Source organism: Podarcis pityusensis (genome assembly GCF_964106645.2).
Source record: "Podarcis pityusensis genome assembly, chromosome: 15".
In the NCBI taxonomy this organism is placed as follows: Eukaryota; Metazoa; Chordata; class Lepidosauria; order Squamata; family Lacertidae; genus Podarcis; species Podarcis pityusensis.
This window is the reverse complement of record NC_138040.1, coordinates 30,647,351-30,661,684: the sequence shown is the minus strand read 5'-3', so window position 1 is coordinate 30,661,684 and position 14,334 is coordinate 30,647,351. Positions and strand designations below refer to the sequence as shown.

The following is a 14,334-nucleotide window of genomic DNA, read 5'->3' as shown; positions in this document are numbered from 1 at the left end:
AACTCATGCTGGTAGCTTCGAGAACACTGTCCAACCATCTTGTCCTCTGTCGTCCCCTTCTCCTTGTGCCCTCAGTATTTCTCAATGCCAGGGTCTTTTCCAGGGAGTCTTCTCTTCTCATGAGGCGGCCAAAGTAGTGGAGCCTCACTTCCGGGGTGGCGCCATCGGCAATGGCGGACTCCCTCTGATCTGGAGGGACTAGCTCCACGCGAAACGGGTCTTTTCCGCTACGGCGAAGCGGGGACCCTCTCAAAAATCACAGGCGGATGAAGCCTGTGACCATGGGACTCAGCGGGCACCCTTAGCGCCCTCCCCAACCCTCAAAGGAACCCACTAACGGGCTCCGAAGTGAAGAGGGGGAAGTGGCGCGGTGCTGAGAGTCAACTGCTTCTTCCGTGGAGCGAAGCCGCATAGCCGTTGCCGGAGAGTGCTGCCTTTTTCCTGGGACAATTTGGCTTCTAAAATAATCACCCGTGAGTACCTAAACTCGGAGAATTGGACTTTAAATAAGGACTTGTGAGCAGAAAGGAAAATTGGACTTAAAAGTTTACTTCAATTTGGCGCTGAAACGGGAAGGTCTAAACAGGAAGTCAGCCTTCCGTTTCTTTGTAGATAGATTAAAGCAAAGACATGGCAAACTAGAGCTCAAAAAATCGCCTGTAAAAGATTAACTTTCATCATTTAAAATTGTTGAAACCCCTTCGGAAGCAGGAGAAGAGGGGGGATTTTTTCGGACTGTTTAAACCTGCAGAAGTGTGGGTAAAGTAAAGTAACTTTCCACCGTCCTGATCCTGGAGCGGGGTGTCAGGACTGACGTTTTTTGAAGCTCATTGACCAGAGACAACGTTTTTGACAGAGAGCTATAAGAAGAGAAACATTGACTCCATTGTTCCCCTTCGCTTTTTAAAGGAATAAATATTGACAAAATATCTGAAAAAGGAAACTTTGTTGCTAGACTTGTCTTTAAAAGAAAGAACAAATAGAAGTTTTCCCCCTAGAGGGAGACTGTGAAACTGTAACCATCTCTGGGGAGCTTGCAGCTGTTACAGATTACAATCGTGGGAATAGACTTCTGACCTTGCAGGACAATGTACTCAGAAGCTCTGTTGTGTGCTTTCTATAAAACAAATGCCCTACTGGAACAGCTACATGAGAAGACGAATTTGATGGCTGATTCGATCAGAAATTTTGAACAGGCAGTGGGAAATTTTGAACAGGCAGTGGGAAAATATATGGAGCCCACCCATATATTAAATCAGGAGAATTAAATCAGGAGTGTGCCCTGACAGAACAGATGAGGGAAGAGGATGTTGCTGAATCTTGGGCGCCAGAGATGGAGGGAGCTGTGGCCCAACAGGAACATGAGCTTTTGGATTTGACAAATGAACTTGGAAAAAGCCATATTTGGAAAGAAAAAGTTTGGTTTGGTTTGGAAATGGGGGGCTGGATAGACCCCCCTATGCAGGGATGTTTGGACTTTTCAAGTCTGGCAATGGGCCGCAAGATGTTTGGGGTTGTGGGGGCTCCTAATTTTGGAGGGATTTTGAAACATGTTCTTAAATACCACATGGAGTTTAGTGTGGATTATGGAAAAGGGGCTGATCCGTCGAGAAGGGTCAAAAACATTGTTATGCTGGAGTTCCCACGAGTGAAACGAGCAGGAGACAAGGGAAAATACAGTTACAAATATGAAGAAGAGCTGCGGAAGGAACATGAAAGAGACTTAAGGGCCTCGGATATAAGGTTACCAGGTTAACGCGGTAGATCGATGGTATAATAAGGACTGACAAAACCCGGGACCAGGAGGAAGGGACGTTGGATGAAGATTGCATTGTTTTTATTTCCTTTTTTTTACTACTAGGATTGTTTTATAAAATTGATGAATGTTAGAAAAATGTTGGAATGAAATTACTTGGCTTTAGTAAAAATGTTTAAAGAATTATGTAAGAATATTATGGTTATGAGAAGTTGGTAAAAATAAGATTTAAGTTTTAAGTTTCAAGGTTTTTTATAGTAAGATAAGATTAAAATAGATTAAGGTAATGTAATGACAGAATATTATGAAATATGGCAAGGATTTGCTGCGACAATTAATAACTAGGATACAAAAAAAGGGAGGAGGAGGAGGTCAAAGAAAGAAAGTAATGACAGTGGAGGATTTGAGAATAATGGATTTGTTTTTAAATGTTTGTGGTGTATTTTTGTTTTTTTTGAATTTGTATTGTTTGATGTGGTTTGCTTTTTCTTTGCTCTTTCTTTTTTCTTTTTCTACTTTGTTCTCTTGTGTAACTTTAAAAAATTTCCAATAAATATCATTTAAAAAAAACAACAACAAAGTAGTGGAGCCTCAGCTTCAAGATCTGTCCTTCCAGTGAGCACTTAGGGCTGATTTCCTTAAGAATGGATACGTTTGATCTTCTTGCAGTCCATGGGACTCTTGAGAGTCTCCTCCAGCACCATAATTCAAATGCGTCAATTCTTCAGCGATCAGCCTTCTTTATGGTCCTGCTCTCATTTCCGTACATCACTACTGGGAAAACCATAGCTTTAACTATATGGACCTTTGTCGGCAAGATGATGTCTCTACTTTTTAAGATGCTGCCTAGGTTTGTCATCGCTTTTCTTCCAAGAAGCAGGCGTCTTTTAATTTCATGACGGCTGTCACCATCTGCAATGATCATGGAGCCCAATAAAGTAAAATCTCTCACTGTCTCCATTTCTTCCCCTTCTATTTGCCAGGAGGTGATGGGACCAGTGGCCATGATCTTAGTTTTTTTTCATGTTGAGCTTCAGACCATATTTTGCGCTTTCCTCTTATCCAGTTCTAACTGTAGCTTCTTGTCCCACATAGAGATTTCTCAGGAGACAGATGGGTGATCAGGCACTCCCATTTCTTTAGGAATACACTGCAGCAAAATGCTTTAATATGGAGTGCTCCTGTTCAGGTTGCCAGCTAGCCATGTCTATTTCTGGGAAGCTAATTCTGTTCCTTTTCCTTCCTGTGATTCTGTGGGCAACAATGTTATTATGAAAATGGCCTGCATTGTAAGAAACTAACACGTAACATTTCAGAAACATGAGTGTTTGGATTTTTCTGCAGTGTTTCTCCATTTGTGGAATGCTCTCCCCGGGGAGGTTCAGCTCACACCTTCACTATCTCAAGACGCCAAGTAAAAGCATTCCTCTTCAGTCGGGAAGGGGGGATTATTGAATTGTTTCTGCTTCTGTTTTTATTATATATATATTTTGTTTTTTATATTGTAATTTGATGTTGTGAACCGCCCTAAGATCTACGGATGTAGATTGGTATGCAAATTTTATAAATAGCAATAATAATAGGAAGATCTGGAGGGAAAACACTGTGCTTAGAGAGTCCCAGTAATATTATTCCCTCTGGTACAAAGCTGGACCTATCAGTCACCAAAGAGCTCTCCTTCCTCACCTGTTCTCTCCATCCTTATACAACAAGCTTGGGGAGGAACAATTCAGTTTTTGCAGGCATGCTGTCTGCACAGAGTTTTTCTGTTTTTGATCTCTGAATCCCCCCAAACTGCTTCAGTGGTCTCTGCTCCAAGGAACTTTGGACAGTTCCAAATCCCTACAGAGCATGCCAGGCCACATGCCAGTGGCGGTCAAGGCTAGAGGCAAAAGTGGACAAAACAATTAATGTGGATTTTGCCTTTCGCACAACAGTCTTTTGTCTACATGCATTCACACACACCCCTCGCTACCCGCCACCTAGGCAAGCAAGAGGCAATAGTTCAGGGGTTAGCAAACTTTTTCAGCAGGGGGCTGGTCCACTGTCCCTCACACCTTGTGTGGGACTGGACTATATTTTGGAAAAGAAAAAAATGAACAAATTCCTATGCCACACAAATAACCGAGAGATGCATTTTAAATAAAAGCACACATTCTACTCATGTAAAAACACACTGATTTCTGGACCGTCTGTGGGTCAGATTTAGGAAGTGATTGGGCTGGATCCGGCCCCCGGGCCTTAGTTTGCCTACCCATGCAATAGGTAAAGGTAAAGGGACCCCTGACCATTAGGTCCAGTCGTGGCCGACTCTGAGGTTGCGGCGCTCATCTCGCTTTATTGGCCGAGGGAGCCGACGTACAGCTTCCGGGTCATGTGGCTAGCATGACTAAGCTGCTTCTGGCAAACCAGAGCAGTGCACGGAAACGCCGTTTACCTTCCCACCTATTTATCTACTTGCACTTTGACGTGCTTTGGAACTGCTAGGTTGGCAGGAGCAGGGACCGAGCAACAGGAACTCACCCTGCCATGGGGATTCGAACCGCAGACCTTCTGATCGGCAAGTCCTAGGCTCTGTGGTTTAACCCACAGCACCACTCGCATCCCCTACCCATGCAATAGTTCAAGGATAAATTCAGCCAGGCAAAAAATGCTCAAGGAGGGTGCCAATCACAGCTGACAAGGGGTCTGATTCAGGACAGTGTGTAGCCTGGGGAACACCCCAAAGGTAAGACAGAGAGGTTTGGAGGGCTGTATTTGGCCCAAGGGTCTAAGGTTCAGCTCCTATATTCTATGCACGGCTGGTCCTTACCTGACTTTCAGCCTGGGTGTTTCATCTCCCCGAATGTGGCGCCTTCTTGTGCAACATGGAATTATTGAGTGAACAACTGACAGGACGTTTGTCCCGCCTCCCCTCCAAAGCCACCCTGCACATAACCATTAGCACCTCTGCAGAAGGAAACAAAGCAAACCACCTCTCTGAATTAACCTCTCAGCACCGGGTGACTCTCACCTGCCACAGGCAACGGCTGATGGGATTAGGTCAGCCTCATTAAATGTGGATAATCTGATAATAAGCACTCTGCTCCCCTGCCCGCCATAACAACCTGCATTATAAATTCTTCATAAAGAGGATGTATTCTAGCAGATGCATTTAATCTGCTTCAGACTTAGCATTAGTGGAAAGGGAAAAAAATATTCTACTTCCCTCATTGCCTAACAGGATTAGTTTAAAATGTCTTCCTTTTTAAAAAAAAGAAAGAAAGAAAGAAAATAATAATAATCCCAAAGTCTGCTGTTGTTGTTATCAGTTTAAGGAAACACATACAATTTTGCAGTTGTCTATTAAAAATTAATTTTTCTCTGCATTGGGAAATTGAGGCAAGCGCCATGCCCAAGAGTATGTTAGGGTGCAGAATCAGATACCGATTAGCCAAAGCAGTCGTTTCCTTCTTGGTAAAATAATTTGTAGCCTCCAGGTTCCAGGCATCAACGTGGAGCATGGAATAATTGGAAAAATGCTTTTTAAAAGTTAAATCTATATATAACATACTTAAAGAAATGGATGATCTGAGAGTTTGCAAGGATAAAATGATTGGCTACCTGTTAACGATCCTCAGGAAGTCAGGAAGCTATTACGAAGCTATTAGGAATAGGTATCTGTAAGGATACCTGGGAAGTCAGTTTTTTACGGAATCTGATCTGAATGGACCTTATATGCACCTCCCATACTAACGGTAATTACACACCAGATTCTGTACTTTGTCAATGTTCTGAAACAGTCTTCAGCTTTTTAAAAAAAAAAAAAAAGTATCAAAAGACATTTTAAAATGCATGTCTGGAAGAAAATCCATTTAGAGATGCATATTGGAAAGCAAACATGCTTCAAAATATGTATTTAAATGCAAACTTTTAATGTTTATATGCAGTTTAGTATGGAAATGAGATAAAGCAAACAGATGTTGAATGAGGTTCTGGGAAAGGAATACAGACCAGAGATAGACTGATTCCCCCATTGTTAGTAGTCTGTGGGGAATCTCATTCTCTCACATCATGTTTGGGGCATCAAGAAAAGTCAGATGCCATAGAAGAACAACTTATTTATTTAAATTAAATATTTAGTTCAATGCATCTGTCAGGCTTCCTGTTCTTGTTAACACCCCCCAAGGGAGCCATCAGAATTCCAGAATGGTTCCTTACTCCAGGTTTCCCCTGGTGGACCCTCAACTTCCCATGAAGGAAAGGACTTTTCTCACCACAGTGTCCCTTTTGTGATACACAATGCTTGCAAAATTCCCTTTGCTATCTCTTGTTTCACCTCTGAGATAGCAATGTAAGAACATAAGAAGAGCCTGCCAGATCAGGCATCCTCTTCTCACAGTGGCCAACCAGATGACTGTGGGAAACCCAAAAGCAGGATCCAAGCAGAAGATTAGCTGGTATTCAGAAGTATAGCTGTTCCTCTTAGAAGTGTAGCTAAAGGAGCATCTCCACGCCCATCGTTCTGCCCGGACACTGAGGTCCAGCTCCGAGGGCCTTCTGGTGGTTCCCTCACTACGAGAAGTGAGGGTTTGTTTGTTTTTTTAATGATATTTATTGAAAATTTTCAGAATTACAAAAGAGAACAAAGCAGAAGAAGAGAAAGAAAAAACAAAGAAAAAACAAACCACATCAAACAATACAAATTCAAAAAACAAAAATACACCACAAACACTCAAAAACAAATCCATCCTTCTCAAATCCTCAACTGTCATTACCTTCTTTCTTTGACCTCCTCCTCCTCCCTTTTTTTGTATCCTAGTTGTTAATTGTCGCAGCAAATCCTTCCATATTTCATAATATTCTGTCATTACATTACCTTAATCTATTTTAATCTTATTTTACTATAAAGAACTTTAAAGCTTAAAACTTAAATCTTATTTTTACCAACTTCTCATAACCATAATATTCTTACATAATTCTTTAAACATTTTTGCTAAAGCCAAGTAATTTCGTTCCAACATTTTTCTAACATTCATCAATTTTATAAAACAATCCTAGTAGTAAAAAAAAGAAATAAAAACAATCCAATCTTCATCCAGCGTCCCTTCCTCCTGGTCCCGGGTTTTGTCAGTCCTTATTATCCCATCGATCTAGCGCATTAACCTGGTAACCTTGTATCCGAGGCCCTTAAGTCTCTTCCATGTCCCTTCCGCAGCTCTTCTTCATATTTATAACTGTATTTTCCTTTGTCTCCTGCTCCTTTCACTCGTGGGAACTCCAGCTTAACAATGTTTTTGACCCTTCACGACAAATCAGCCCCTTTTCCATAGTCCACACTAAACTTCATGTGGTATTTAAGAACATGTTTCAAAATCCCTCCAAAATTAGGAGCCCCCACAACCCCAAACATCTCACGGCCCATTGCCAGACTTGAAAAGTCCAAACATCCCTGCATAGGGGGGTCTATCCAACCCCCCATTTCCAAACCAAACCAAACTTTATCTTTCCAAATCTGGCTTTTTCCAAGTTCATTTGTCAGATCCAAGAACTCATGTTCCTGCTGGGCCACAGCTCCCTTCATCTCTGGCGCCCGAGGTTCAGCAACATCCTCTTCCCTCATCTGTTCTGTCAGGGCACACTCCTGATTTAATTCCTGGGTGGGCTCCATATAATTTCCCACTTCCTGTTCAAAATTTCTGATCGCATCAGTCATCAAGTCCGTCTTCTCATGTAGCTGTTCCAGTAGGGCATTTGTTTTACAGAAAGCACACAACAGAGCTTCTGAATACATTGTTCTGCAAGGTCAGAAGTCTATTCCCACGATTGTAATTTGTAACAGCTGCAAGCTCCCCGGAGTTGGTTACAGTTTCACAGTCTCCCTCTAGGGGGAAAACTTCTATTTGTTCTTTCTTTTAAAGACAAGTCTAACAACAAAGTTTCCTTTTTCAGATATTTTGTCAATATTTGTTCCTTTAAAATGCGAAGGGGAACAATGGAATCAATGTTTCTCTTCTTATAGCTATCTGTCAAAAACGTTTGTCTCTGGTCAATGAGCTTCAAAAAACGTCAGTCCTGACACCCCGCTCCAGGATCAGGACGGTGGAAAGTTACTTTACTTTACCCACACTTCTGCAGGTTTAAACAGTCCGAAAAAATCCCCCCTCTTCTCCTGCTTCCGAAGGGATTTTCTGAGCTCTAGTTTGCCATGTCTTTGCTTTAATCTATCTACAAAGAAACGGAAGGCTGACTTCCTGTTTAGACCTTCCCGTTTCAGTGCCAAATTGGGGTAAACTTTTAAGTCCAATTTTCCTTTCTGCTCGCAAGTCCTTATTTAAAGTCCAATTGTCCGAAATTTAAGTACTCACAGGTGATTATTTTAGAAGCCAAATTGTCCCAGGCCAGGAAAAAGGCAGCGCTCTCCGGCAACGGCTTTACGGCTTCGCTCCACGGAAGAAGCAGTTGACTCTCAGTACCGCGCCACTTCCCCCTCTTCGCTCCGGAGCCCGTTAGTGGGTTCCTTTGTGGGTTGGGGGGCGCTAAAGGTGCCCGCTGAGTCCCATGGTCACAGGCTTCACCCGCCTGTGATTTTTGAAAGGGTCCTCGCTTCGCCGTAGCGGAAAAGATCCGTTTCGTGTGGTGCTAGTCCCTCCAGATCAGAGGGAGTCCGCCATTGCTGATGGTGCCACCCCGGAAGTCTCACTACGAGAAGTGAGGTTACAGGGAACCAGGCAGAGGGCCTTCTTGGTAGTGGTGCTCGCCCTGTGGAACGCCCTCCCATCAGATGTCAAGGAAATAAACAACTATCTGACTTTTGGAAGACATCTGAAGGCAGCCCTGTTTAGGGATGTTTTGAATGACTGATGTTTTATTGTGTTTTTAATATCCTGTTGGAAGCCGCCCAGAGGGGCTGGGGAGGCCTGGCCGGATGGGCAGAGTATAAATAATATATCATCATCATCATCATCATCATCATCATCACAGCTGCCTCATTGTTTATCCCTCTTTTGTCTTTATAAGTGCAAGCTTCCCTCCTCTGTTTTTCTTCTCCCTCTGATTTTGTATTCTGTTCCCCTGGTCTTTCTAGGTCAGAGGTTCTCCCACTCTTTGCTCCTTACTCTGCATACTTGGTACTTGCCAGCCATCCTTCCTCCTTGTCTTCCTCTCTATGTTTACTGCTTCTCCTATCACACTCTTCCATCCTGCCATCCTTTATGAGGCTGCAGCAAACACGTGAGGCTGCTGCTCTGCCATCCCCATGGCAGTATTTTATTTATGCATTTATATGCATTTGTTGTCCACCCTTTACCATGCAGTCCCGCAGTGCAACATATTCCATACAACCCAACACAACCATTAAACCATGTAATGCATAAACCTGACTCAACCATACACTAAACCGAATCAAAAGGAGTCTGAAACAGCAGCAGCACTGCAACTGAACGAATACTCAGATCTCGTCCTCCACTTGCAAAGACCTGTGAAAAAAATGTATGTCTTGGAATGATGTCAAAATATACGTAATGATGAGGGGAGGGCATGCCATGAACTTGGCAGCACCAGAGAAAATTGAGTCTATTTATGCTGTATCCTTCAGCACCAAAACTAAATTAGAGGTATCACCAAAATACTAAACTACAAATGCACACAAAAGGGAGAGGAGATGCATTCTTCATAGCCCAGCTATGAGCTGAGAATTAGACAAATTCAATTGAAATCCACACTCTTTGATGTGAGGACTTTAATGTTCTTTAATTAGTTGAAATTTGGAGGGGACAGAGCAGGTAGTGTGAATTCAGAGAAGTTTAAGATAAATAGAGAAAATATGATTAGAATGTATTTGAGCAGAATAGTAAAAGCATGTATTTGGTTGATGAAGTTTTTGGAATATCATACTCTTGTACATCGTCATGGCTGCCAAAAGCACTACAAATTATGGTGTGACTTGTGATGGTAGATGTGGAGTCCAAGTGAGCCTCCTCATGAATTTTTGGTGAGATCTCATGAGAGTTCAGCAAGATCTTGCAAGATCTCACCATAAATAGATGCTGATGCCCTCACTGCCTCTCTGTTGGAGGTGGAAGCAGCAGGACAGCTGCGGCACCTGAGGGGAGTTTCCACCACCTGAAGTGGCTGCTTCACCCCACCTCATGGGTAGGCTGGCCTTGTATGAAGCTAATCATGAAAGAGCACTCCATCCTCACCTTCTCTCCATACCCTTATACGACAAGATTGTGGAGAAATGTTCAAGTTTTTGCCAACATGCTATCTGCACAATTTAAAAACAACAACACCTGAATCTTTGAGTCACCCTAAACTGCCTCAGTGGTCCCCATTCTAAGGCACTTTGGAAAGATCCAAATCTATAGGAAGCAGACCCACTTTGGTTCTTAATTCAGCATTCATCTGATGCGTCCTCCTAATGTTTAGCTTCTGACTCAGTCAGAAATGGAAAGTTTCCTTCCTTCTGTGAATCATTCACTCTCTCTCCCTCTCTCTCTTCTTTTGATTGCCCAGACAATTTGCTGGGATGTGTGGAAAGACCAGGAAGAAATGAGGGGGGAAGCTCATCTGGCCCATTTCTTAGTCTTTATTATTGGCACAGTGAAAGGAAGCAAATGTATGAAGTAATGAAAGGAAGAAATAAGGAAGGTTTCAGGCCAAAAGGCTGAGCTGCCCATCAAGTTAAATTTTAATATGAATTGTAAGGAATTTACATAGTTCCTAGCTAAAGCAGAGCAAAATTAAGCTGCTTATGAGTGTACTAGTGTATAATCAAAAATATGCTTTCACTTTTCAGTAAATGTCAACCTGGGGTTTAATAAAATCCCATGTTGTGGAACAGGGAACTGGCCCTCACTTTCCATATTTTGTGGGGCATGGGGAGAGACGTGTTTCGACAACTGCCAAAACTTGTTCACTTATGACAAACTATTGCCTCTGAATATTAAAATGAAACAGGATGAACCCAAGCAATAAAATAAGATAAAACTGTGCTAAGACTGTCGTTTTATTTAGTAAGAAAACAGTATGTTCAACTAAACAGCAAATGGATGAATCCCCCTATTGTAAACAGTATGTCGGGGACTGGCAGGGCTCTGACAAGGGTATGAAGAAGGCAGGGGGCCCAGGCGCTGACCCAGGAGAGGGGGGCAGTGATTTATGTTCAAGTGAAGGGCAGGCTGGTTGAATCCCTGCCATCTACTGCCCCACTGTCTCCTAGAACCAGAAGGGACTTATAGAGGGAAGCACAGCAACAATTTCCATGCAGGGGAAGTCTCAAGCAGCATGTGCAGACTCTGTCAGATGGGGGTACATAAGCCCTGTGTGTGTGTGTGTGTGTGTGTGTGTGTGTAGCCCCACTGTTTTTTCAGCTGCTCCAGTGGGCACTTGGGAAAGTTAATGCCAGCTACGTAGACTCTAGAAGTGTGTGTGTGTGTATCTGGTGCACCTTAAGAGCTTCAGTAAGTGTGTGTTTTTGTCAATAAAGAATTAACTATGGGCTGTTTGCCTTCCTTGGCTGGGTGTGTGCAGAGTACAGCACCCATAACTTGCAGCAGGTTTGAAGAGTCTCTCATTTTCCAGATACTGTTGTACTCCAACTCCCATCAGCCACAGCCAGCAGGGAGGATGGGAGTTATAGTCTACAACATCTGGAGGGTCACAGGTACCCAATCCCTGATGTTCTACCAATATCAGGACTCCCCTTCAAGTCCAGGTTTCATGTCTGCACAGCTAGTGGAGCAAAACTGATAAGTCTGCTAACTCTGAATATTTGCTTCTGGGGATATTCACATGAAGATGAGGAGGATATGGAAACTCTAGAACAGAAATCAAGAACCAGTGATCCTTCAGATGAGGGTTGACTCCAACTCCCATATTCCCTGACAAATGGCCATGTTTGGTGAGGCTGGCTAGAGTCCAGAAAGATCTGGAGGGCAGTGAGTTGTCATCTTTGTTCTAAAAGCTACGCAAAGCTTGTTGCGGTAACCAGCACACTGTTAAAAGGCTCAGGTTGTAGGTATGGTGCTTTTGGGGGATGGGGAGAAATGAGATTCTGAAGTTTTGCAGATAAATAGGAAAGAGTCCAAGATTCTGGAAGCCAGCACATCTCGTGTGCCCCCAGCATAAACATAATAGAGTCTTCATTTTTCAAGACACCTCAAAGTTAGTTGTATTATTCTAGCTACATTTTTCATAAATTAACTATGCGCGTATCTGAAAAGCAAACTTGAAATTGCTTCAAGGAGAGCTGGCAACCTGACCTACAATTAGCAATGTTTTGGAGTCATGAAGTTTTATTTTCATCTTGACAACTATTATTTAATATATATTGCTTTTTATATCTTGCTTAATGAATACGATATATCTGAGCCAGACTGGAAAATACTTCTCCCTGATCTGACCCAGTGCATGGAGTGTAAACAGTTTCATCCCATCCACCCTGTGTCCCTGTGTCTGTATCTCTGTTGCGTGACCTGTTGTTGCTGGTGAGTGACTGCTTGGGTTGGGAACTGTTTGTAAGTTAGCACAGGCCTTCCACTCAAGGCCTGTGGGAAGTAAATGCCATTATCAATCAATCAATCAATCAATCAATCTCCTTTTTTGTCATAGAAAAAGTGCATCTAATACATGTATCAGAACACAACACAGTTAACAAAACATAGCAGGAGATACCTTAGTACCTAAAAGGAGCTTTGAGGGAGCTGCTCTGGAACAAACTGTCCAAATTGAACATTGATGGAAAGTTACTCTTTCTCATCAGAAAAAAACACACTTCCATGTGCTGCCAGGTGAAATGCTCCCCATTAGGCAGGCTAACCCCCAAAATCATTGCCAACAAAGGGGTAAACAAGGGTTGTGTCTTAGCCCCGTATTTATTCCACCTTTTTTTAAACTCCCTTGCTCCCTGTTTACACAGGGTGGATGGCCATTGCCCGAAGCTCAGTTCCATCCACGTTACCATCTTACTATATGCCAAACAACGCAGTCATCTTGTCTCGCACAAGGGTTGGCTTGAAGCAGCTTTTGTGGAATATTGTATAGCCATTATCCAGGAAGACCACTGGTGATATATTTGAGTAGTTTTAACTGAGAGCTGTGACAACAAATACAGGAGAGATAAGTACCGTATTTTTTACTCTATAAGACTCACTTTTTCCCTCCCAAAAAGTAAGGGGAAATGTGTGTGCATCTTATGGAACGAATACAAGCTGCACAGGTATCCCAGAAGCCAGAACAGCAAGAGGGATCATTGCGCAGCGATCCCTCTTGCTGTTCTGGCTTCTGAGATTCAGAATATTATTTTTTTCTTGTTTTCCTCCTCCAAAAACTAGGTGCGTCTTATGGTCTGGTGCGTCCTATAGAGCGAAAAATACGGTACACAGATGCCAACTCTGCACCCACATTATCTTTGGCAGCACTATTACAGGTAGGGATATTGAAGAATTCTGATAAAAATGAAAACAAGTGTGGAATTTGCTGATGTTTGGAATGGAATGCAATCCAGAGACTATGATAGATATTCCTTGTTGTTGTTGTTTTCAGTCCACAAACAGTATGCAATTGACTACATTCCCCCCATTTGCACTTTGTTTCCTTTGCATTGAAATGAATGGGGTGGAATAACAATTTACAAAATTATTTGCATAAATTATGTAAGTTATGGCATTTCTCCACAGTGAAGTGACTAATATTGGTTTTGGCGAAAAGCGAACTGCATTGGAATGGAAACAGGGCTGCCTGTGACAAATACAGGGTTGAATGTAATGTGATGCTTTCTTACATCCCTGATTACAGGACCTGATAATGTCACCCACAACATCATTTTCCAGTGTGATGTACACCATCATCTGCCAGCGATGCCCTTCTGCATACACATCTCTATACAAAACAATGAATCGACACAAATCTGACATGACAAATGGCAACCTAGGAAAGCTAGTAGGGAAAATGTTTCAGCCTCCCAGGGCACTGTGACTGACCAGAGAGTGACCATCCTTGAACAAAGAAACTTCAGAGGGAGACTGAAACATGAAACAGTTGAATTACAATACATCAAGAGCTTCAGTGCTGCCACTTTTAGATTGAACTAGCACAAATGTACCTGCACCTAAGAATAACACTTTATGCATCTGATCAAGTGGACTGTAGTCCAAATAAGTTCATGCTATAATAAATATATTCATGTTTAAAAGGCTACAAGGCTCTTTTGTTGTTATGGCCAGCTGTATGTGTATCAAGACATCTGCTACACTGTTCCCAGTATAGCTCCTGCAGCTTAATTTTACTTCCTCCACTGGAATCAATGGCTCCATTAGTTCCTAGGGGGTGACAAAAGGCTTCTGAGACTGTTGGAGTCTTTGAACTGGCTCAGAAAAAAAGGTATTGTTGTCTACCTGAAGAGCTGCATGCACAATACAGAGCTATCCGATCTTCTCACTCAGTATAAGGCAACTACGTTATACACGTCAATGGAGGTGGCATGATTTCTGAATTGCATGCTTTGTATAGCGAACCCAGCTAGAAGTGGGGCTGCTTCAACTGGGACCACTTTTGGGGAACCCTGGTGTCAGGGAGTGGGCAGAGGAGGAACGATG

At 42.6% G+C, this 14,334-nt stretch overlaps 1 long non-coding RNA gene across 1 annotated transcript in view; it reads left to right on the top strand.

Annotated features, from left to right (window-relative positions):
• LOC308464556 overlaps nt 1-13,842 on the top strand; it is a 56,294-nt gene extending 42,452 nt beyond the window's left edge. The window contains exon 3 of the long non-coding RNA XR_013980092.1: nt 13,535-13,842. This is a non-coding gene — a long non-coding RNA (uncharacterized lncRNA). The remainder of the gene's footprint in view (nt 1-13,534) is intronic.
• The last annotated feature ends 492 nt before the right edge of the window (nt 13,843-14,334 follow it).